Raw genomic sequence first — 9,435 nt, forward strand, 5'->3', positions numbered from 1 at the left:
TTGGGAGGCTAAAGCAAGAGGATCGCTTGAGCCCAGGAGTTTGAGGTTGCTGTGAGCTGTGCTTGCACAGTACTCTACCTGGGGCAACAGAGTGAGATTCTGCCACAAAGGAAAAAAGAAAAGAAAAAGAACTAAAGATGGGCTGGGTGTGGTGTCTCATGTCTCTAACCCTAGAACTTTGGGAAGCCAAGATAGGGATTGCTTAAGACCAAGAGTTGGAGACCAACCTGAGTAGGAGCAAGATCCCCATCTGTACAAAAAATGGAAAAAAAAATTAGCCAGGCATCATGGTGCCTGCTTGTAGTCCCAGCTACTCAGGAGGCTGAGGCAAGAGGATTATTTGAGCTAGGAGTTTGAGGTTGCTGTGAGCCATGATGATGCCAGGGTGACAGACCAAGACTATCTCCAACAAACAAACAAAAAGAACTAAAGGTGTATGTTTGGAATAGTGTGTCAGGGTGTGCAGTGGGGGTGAGGAGTGACGACCTGGCCCTGAAAACACCCTCCAGTCACATTGCAACTTGGCTGAGGTCCCTAATCTCTAGCATCACCCATGACTCAGTTTACCTTTTCTATTTAAGAATGCCCATTGGCTTAAGGTGATGTCATCCAATCCATGGGATTCTAACTGCATGCCCTACACATCTGTGTGGCAGGAGTCGCTGACATCACAGAGCATTTTGTTTAGCCCATTTTTAACACCAACCTAGCCCTTCTTCTAGAAAGCCTATTTTTTTTAAAAGAATATCTTTCAAGTGTCAAAAAATGAAATCGCACGGAAAATGGGTTATAGACAACATTTCTAAAACTGTATATCCCTCCCAACTCTTTGGAAAACAAAATAAACAATCAGAATTTTTTTTTAGCATTCTAGTGTCACCAAGGAATAAAAGTACGTTAATTTTGCCAAAGGATTTCTTTCTCAAGGAAAACAAAGAAAATGTAAAAAGTACGCCCCAAATTAACTATCCAGAGAAATAGCTGGAAACAAAGTCTAATTGTCGTCTGCCTCTTTTGTGTATTGAACTTTTCCCCTCCACAACCTTGGCAGACGAGTCTGTGTGAATGACATGCCAGTTGTACAGGGCATTGTCCCCAAGGGAGAATTTTACTGACAGGGCAGGAGGCAGTGTCTGCTACTGAGTTTAGGATGAGCTGCATTCGACAATCCAGCCGGGGTGCAGTTGCCCACCAGTGATGCCGGTAGGCCCAAAGTGGGGAAATCTGTCTCCGTTTGGAATGTGCTGGTGTTCTTAGCTTCGGATTTTTGAACGGTGAATTCTGCAGGCTGAAAGCCATGTCACAAGTCCTACCCGTTAATTATTACCCAGCCTGGGTGGGAATCCAATCTCACTGTTGAAAAAAGTTGTTCAGTGCTTTGTTCCAACTGACAAAAGGCATCCTGGCTTTTGTAACCGCAGTATTTCCCATAGCTCATAAGCTGGGTGGAGAGGTGGTGGGGCGCTCCACCAGACTTTTACAAACCAGGAGACCTGAACTCTTTCCAATCTGATGCGTGTGATTTGAAAATATCCATATATGTATCTCTTATACACAAAAAATTAGATCATCTCGAGAAGGCAGAAATAGCTTTCTAAAAGGTTTACTGATTATCTTCTCTCTCTCTCTTTTTTAAAAAAGAATAGACCTTATTTCTTAGTTGGGTAGATTTTTATTTCTTGCTAAAAAACTCCTGCTGTTAACTGCAAGAACAGTGGGATAAATACCCAGACTTAGGGGTCTGGAACCTTGGAGGCAGGAGATCTCGGCCCCTCTAATCAGGAACAAAACATGGTGGTGGAAACACTTATTCCTTGTTAGTGTTGGAGAGTCATACCCCAGACTCCTCTCCACTCCTTCATACCCTCCACGGAAGGCCGGGAGGCAAAGTGGAATTTGATTGTCAAGTTTGGGAGAAGGAGGAGGACACACTGAGCCCAGCACTCTCCCCCCCTCTCTCTTGGAGTCTTCCAGTTGGTACACACTCTTGGCCAGTTCTCAAGGGTGGGGGCAGGGGCCTGTGGTTGTACATCAGTAACACTATCAAGGGCTGGACAAATATAACTATTAATAATTTAGGGGCATGGATTTAACAAGCCCACTGAAGCATCATTCTTCCAGATCATTTTATCAGTAATACAATTGCCCAACTCAACCACTTTGGAATGCAGGAAGCAAAATAATAATAATAATGATGATAATTATGATAATAACAAATCAGCAAGGTGGGGAAATGTTCTTTATTCATTGTCAGTAGAAAGGCCTAGCATGGTACCTGGAACCTCACTAAACTTTAACAAATTTCTAAATCTAAAATCGGTGAAGGTCCTGAGGTGAAGCAATTCTCTTTCTGAGGATGAATGAGACCCCGACTCATAAAAAAAAAAAAAAAAAAACCCAGCTGGGCGCAGTGGTGAGCACCTGTAATTCCAGCAGCTTCTAGAGGCTGAGGCAGCAGGATGTCACAGCCTGAGTCTGAGGTTGCAGTGAGTTGTGACACCACTGGACTCTGCTCAGGGCATAGGGTGGGACTCTGTCTCAAAAAAAAAAAGAAAAGAAAAGTAAAAAATAAGCAAGGAAATAAAAAACATAAATAGTACAGTGCCTGTGGCTCAAAGGAGTAGGGCACTGGCCCCATATAGCGGAGGTGGTGGGTTCAAACCCGGCCCCAGCCAAAAAGTGCAAAAAATAAATAAATAAATAAGAAAGAAAACATAAATAAAATTTGTGAAGGTGAAGAGTGGGTCTGGCAAAAAAAAAAAAAAAAAGTAGGCTGAGTGTGAAAATTATAAATAGGAAAGCAGCTTGAGGGTTGATTCAGCTTCAGACTCCCAAAGATAGATTATTAGCTTAGAATAGAAAACTGGGCAATCATTCTCTGCATGAGAGGTTCAGGCTGAAACAGTTACCCTTAGGAGTTCCAGAACACACCACCCTTCCCAGAGTCTGCTGCTCTCAGCTAGCGCTGGAAGAGTTCCCTGAAGAGCAGGCCTCCTGGGTTTGTTCATTTGTTTATTTAGAGCAAGGGGAGACATCGGCCAGCTCAGTGTTCAGGTTTTAAATCAAATTGTTTGGGAGATAGCAAGAGAAAGGCCCTGATTCAATTTCAGCTGCTTTCTCTTTGAAAAGTAGTTAAGATTCAGAAATACAATAACCCAAAGGCAGGAACTGGACGAAGTCCATTTGGGTTCCAGGCCGGGGTCTGGGATGAAACGCAGACAAATCGCAGGTAACTGATGTCTATCCCAGGGAGGGAAGCGAGGCACAAAAACAATGCTCGTTAATCCAAATAGAGCTTTATTTTCCTTCTTAGGGGGCGAATCTTAGAAGCCACAGATGGCAGAAGGGGCTTCTGCCCCTACACTCATTTTTGCTTCTATGGTGAAAATAATGCATTGGGGAGGAGGAGATGATGGTTTGAGCCCTGGGCTGAGAGTTGAGATCAGGATTCTAGGTTGGGTTTTCCTGCAATCTATCCAATGTCCTTCAGAGGACACTTTCCCGTTGTGCATTGGAAATGGGGTCTTCCTCCCCTGAGATACGATGCCACCCGCTTTCCTCACTGGGTAGTCATGGTGGGCCCCCTCAGCTTCAGTTGCTTCTATCTGAACCACGGTGGTGTCAGTGAATGGCTGCAGAGAGAAAGCCGAGGCTCAGAGAGGAGCATCCGTCTTTCAGCATTTGAATAGCACCTCTCCCCTCCCTGCTGGGTCTGGCTGCCCTGTTTGGCCATCACTTGCCAAACTACTGCTGCGTTTCCATCTGTCAAATCTCAACAGAACATCAGGGAGAAAGGGTGTGAAATGTAGATGTTTCTCCCATATATATATATATATATATATTTAGATGCTATTAATGGCTGTCAGGGACAGAAATGTTAAAAGACCTTTCAGGAAGTCTCTTCTGAAATACATTAAAATGTCTAGAGTTCACCGGAGAATTGTTTCATGGAATATGGAGCGATCACCACCATTCTCACAGCCAGCGATGCTTTCTGATTTATCCAAAGGTTGGAGAAGTCATCGTAGATGAGTTAATCACTTGGAATAGAGGAGCAGATGCCAGATGTCTAGTGAACAGCAAGGCTTTTCTGTATTTTGAGGTTTTTAAAGTACACACACACACAACACATCACATCAGATGTGATGTGAAGTCATTCTCAATACATGAAAACAGGATTGTTCGGAAAAACATTCAAAAGGACTGGCTTGTTTTGTTTCCAAGTACGTTTTTGAAGATGGTCAAAAAGGACAAAGTGTATGTCTTCACATAACCTGGCTGACTTTCACCCAATGGTTAGAGAATACATTGACCTTGGTGCTCATTTAACCAAGTGCTATCATCTTTAGAGGTCATGACCAAAGAGGTGCCAAGGCCAGCGATGTGATACATGGTGTTCTGTATATTCCTTTGACACCAAAAATACCCTAAGAGTATATCAGGGGTCCAAAATTCATCATGGGCACCAACAGTGTACTTGCTGATTGCTTGAGGAACTTCCAGAAAGAAAATGACTTGCACGATGGGCCAATCATTGTGCAAATGGTCATTCCAGCACAATGGGCTGATGGGCAGCACTGGAGATGAGGGAGTAGGAATGCTGAAGAGAAGAAACATGTGGCTTGGCTCCCGTAGCTCAGTGAGAAGGGAGGCAGCCATATACACTGAGGCAGGTAGGTTCAAGCCCAGCTGGGGCCAGCTAAATGACAATGACAACTGCAACAAAAAAGTAGCCAAGCTGCTGCCTGTAGTCCCAGCTACTTGGGAGACTGAGGCAAGAGAATTGCTTAAGCCCAAGAATTTGAGGTTGCTGTGAGCTGTGATGGCATGGTACTCTACCAAGGGTGACATAGTGAGACTCTGTCTTAAAAAAAAAAAAAAAAAGGAAGGAAGAAGAAAGAAAGGAAGAAACATGTGAACGTTCAGAATCTCTTTCTTGTCTACTCCTGAATAGTCAGCCAAAGGTCCTGTTGGACCCTGACAAGCAAGACCCTGGAAACTGAAAATTGAGCCATTGTAAGCAATGTGGTGCATCGGGGCCTCTGGGACACAGCTGTCCTTGCAAGGTGGAAGGATAGGCCACTGCCAGCTCAGTGTCTGTCTGTGAGCTTATGCTCTAATTAACATGTTATTGATAAATGAGACAGGGGGTGGGGAGGACAAGGGAGGACACTGAAGCCAAACCCCACGGCAAGATTAGAAATGCCAGCCTGATGCAGCCCAGCCTTGGCAAACCCAGAGTTCATGGCTGGGCCTCATGTGGCCAGGCCGAGTTTATTAATCTCCTTCCAGGCCCACTGACTTATTCAGACGACAGGTGCACAGACTTCTTGTTATCTCCGTGGCTAAATAAAACCATTAAAACTCTGGGGGAGGAACAATATGGTGACTTAAAGACAACCGACTGGTACATTTGTGAGGAGCTTTGCGGATATGATTTCTGACAGTTGTTTGGCATAATTAAAAGATCACTAAACAGGGAGCTAAGAAAAAAAACTCTTTCAAAAATAGATGTGTTTTTGCCTGAGAGTCTAATAGTATAATGGGATTTCTGCCTAAATTTATCTTTAAAGGAAGCTCCTGTCAAAAACACGGCCGAGACAGTAGTTGAAGGTAGGTGGTTATTAACACATGTGAACTGACGTCAGGTTTTCCCAGAGGGGAGTAGGAGGGAAGAAGGTGGAAAGATGTGAAAAGAGTTACTTTATCAACAAATTGAATTTCCTCAGGATTGCAGTAAGTGTATTTTAAACTCTATACAAGTTCCCTAAAGTCAATCTACTTGAGGTCTAAAATCGAAAGAGTCCTCCTCTTGGGGTCCCGAAGTGTTCCACTGCCTCCCTGTGCGCCTAAAGAGATGTTTCTGGGCAGAACCCACAAACCAGAGGTGCCTGGAGTCTTTTCTCCCCAACCTTACCACACACGGCTGAACTGGTTCCTCCCTCCAGATGCCCAACCTCTCATTTGATCCTGCAATCCCGTTACTAGAAATCTACCAAGAAGAAAAACATCATTTTATCATAAGGACATTTGCACTAGACTGTTCAGCACAGCTAAGTTTACAATTGCCAAAATATGGAAACAACCTAGGAATGGATTAACAAGCGGTGGTATATGTGTACCATGGAATACTATTCAGCCATTAAAAAGGTGGAGGCTTTACATCTTTTGTATTAACCTGGATTGAGTTGGAACATATTTTTCTTAGTAAAGCATCACAAGAATGGAGAAGCAAGAATTCAATGTACTCAATTCTAATATGAAGGCAATAGATGATTTAATACAAGGTGGAGGGTAGGGGAATGAGGGAGCAGGGAGAGGGGAGGAGGAAGGGGGATGGGGAGTCTATAGTGTAGGGCACACCTCTTGGGGGCAGAACACCATTATAAGACGGACTTTAACAAATGTAATCAGTGTAACTCAATTCTTTGTACTCCCAATGAATCTTAAACAATAAAAAAAAATCAAAAAAGTATGTTTTCTACAACACATAGGAATCTTCTGGAAAGGGAGAGAATGGAGGATGAAACAGAGGATGAGAAAGGGTTTGTCTAGTGAATTGTTCTACACAGGGACCCAAGAAAGGTTATAAGCAGCAGGGAAGATTAGGGACAAATATTTGCACATTGGTGTGAAATCGTAGCTCCTGGCTTGTAGGGACAGGCAAAGCAAAGCATCTGGAAGCTTCCATACTTGACCTAAACCATCACAGCCATTTCCTGCTCTCCTATCGAACCCCCAAACCCTGTACACAGGAGTTGGCAGGCCAAAGTGTTGTTCTTAGCTTACCAACCCCATGGGAAGAGTGTACGAGAGCCTCACCTGGGAGCCAATGCCTGTGTCAGGCAGCCCACACAATGAGTGGCTTGGGTCTTCCAGAAAGAAGGATTCTCCCTCCCGTGGGCTGGATAAATAATAGCATTCAAGCCAGCGTGTGGGGTGTTTGGTCTTTGAAGCTTTAACATTCCTGGTTTGGTTAACAGTAAACAACTCTCAGAGCCTGTGACATGTAATAATTTGTACTTCCACAGGGGCACAGACGAAAATCATACAAAAGCCAGGCTTGAGGGTGACAGCAAGTCCTTCAGCTAGTAGAGGAAACCAGCTCCCTGCTTCGCATCTTCATTTCAACTCAGGTTTCCCTATTTTTCTGTTTAGTAACTCCTTAGAGTATTTTATATTGAAAAATAAAATATGCTGTGTAGTAAAAAGTCTCTAAAGAAAGCCAACTACTTACACTAATTCTGAAAGTGGAAAAAAAAAAAGGCAAAATTCTCCACGTAAGCCCTGGGTGTTAGCTAGAAAAAGGTGGTTTTAGATAAATTTTGAAGTAATGGATGTATCACCATAAACTATTGGGAAAATAATGGAAAGAATGGATGATGAATTTAAAAACTGGAGATACACCAAGGACAAGGATATTGAGACTGCCGTCTTTTCCAGCTTTCAGGCATGAAACACACTCTCCTCTCCTTGTAAATACTGACATCATATGAGAGAAGGGAGCCATCATCAGCCACAAGCAAGGGCAGTTCACATTGGGCATGGCTTAAATGCTGTTAAAACCCACAGTGAGTCTCCTAGTTCTTCCACATTGGGCCCAAAGGCCTATTCATTCTATGACAACTTTTGGTGTCCATGTATTAGTGGTGCTTATGAGACAGTGTTCATATCTGAGCATCCACGTCAATTTGAATGATTTGAAATTGGCATTTCAGTGGAATCGTTGGTGCACAAGCTGTCCGTGGAGAGGTTTGAAACAGACATAAGGCCCACAATTGGTGTCCAGCAGGACTAACCTGAAGGTGACTGGCTGGCCTGCTGAATCCATGTTAAGAGTGCGTTTATAGGATGGCATGGAGCACCTGCCATCCTATAAACAGAGCTCCTGCAATTACATCTTGAGCTCTGGCTGTATGCAGCTCTCTTTTACATGGGTCATTATGAAAGTTTTAAGATACACAAAAATCAAGAAAGATAAAATCCACACAGGCAAAAGCAAATGAAGCCCTCCCCGCAACACCGAAGAGCTGAGCCAGTTGAAACTTGCATGGGTGAACAAGAAAGGACACTGTCAACTGCATTTCCTAAAAGTGAAATAACGGACCCTAACTAAAAGTGAAATAATGGACCCTAACACAGTTTGTCTCAAAACTTTCATAGTGACCCATGCATTATCAGTGCAGCACTCTGATATAGACAGTTGATCTTCTGGCAGCACCAAAGCCAACAGAGGTCCGGAGATAGAGATTCAGCAAGTGTTTGGAGGACCACACTTTCTTCTAGGATTTTTATCATTTCATGCCTTAGATTTAAATTTTTTATCCACCTTGAATCAATTTTTATAAGTGTTGAAAGGTGTGAGTCCAGTTTTAGTCTTTTACATGTGTTCTCCCAGCACCATTTATTGACTAGGGATTCTTTTCTCCAGTGTGTGAAAAACTCTTGAGGATGTTGGCGTTGGGAAAGATTTTATGAAGAAGACTGTTGGCAATCGCAACAACAAAAAAATAAACAAATGGGACTTAATTAAACTGAAAAGCTTCCACATAGCTAAGGGCACAATCATCAAAGCAAATAGACAACCTTCAGAATTTGCATGTTATGAGTCTGACAAAGGTATTATAAGTAGGATGTACAGAGAACTCAAATTAATCAACAAAAAAAAGAGCAAACAATCCCATTTATTACTGGGCAAGAGACATGAACAGAACCTTCTCTGAGGATGACAGACCAATGGCTAACAAACAGATGAAACAAAGCTTATCACCCTTAGTCATCAGGGAAATGTAAATCAAAAGCACCCTGAGATATCGCCTAATCCCCGTAAGATTAGCCCACATCAGAAAGTCCCAAAGTTGCAGATGCTGGCATCTTTTACATTGCTGGTGGGACTACAAATTTGGGAAGAAGTATGGAGAATTCTTAAAGAACAAGTTTGATCTCCCATTTGACCCTGCAGTCCCACTAATAGGCACCTACCCAGAAGAAAATAAATCATTTTATCATAAAACCATTGGCACTAGATTGTTTATTGCAGCTTGATTTACAATCACCAAGATGTGGAAACAACCTAAATGCCCATCAACTCAGGAATGGCTTAACAAACTGTAGTATTTGTATAACATGGAATACTATTCAGCCATAGAAAGATGGAGACTTTACATCTTTTGTATTCACCTGGATGGAGTTGAAACACATTCTTCTCAGTAAAGTATCACAAGAACGGAAAAGCAAATATCCAATGTACTCAATACTAATATGAAACCAGTAGATGATCTAATTCGTGCCCGCATAGGAGAAAAACTCAGTTCAATTCAAGTTGGAGGGAGGGGGAATGAGGACAGAAGGAAGGGGGGGGCTGGCGTGCTCCCACTTAACGGGCATGACGTAGGGGTGTATGGCAAACCTTTTGGGTGTGGGACACAACCGCAA

The sequence above is a fragment of the Otolemur garnettii genome, unplaced genomic scaffold, assembly GCF_000181295.1.
Source record: "Otolemur garnettii isolate 467f Iridium unplaced genomic scaffold, OtoGar3 scaffold00019, whole genome shotgun sequence".
Taxonomy (NCBI): domain Eukaryota; kingdom Metazoa; phylum Chordata; class Mammalia; order Primates; family Galagidae; genus Otolemur; species Otolemur garnettii.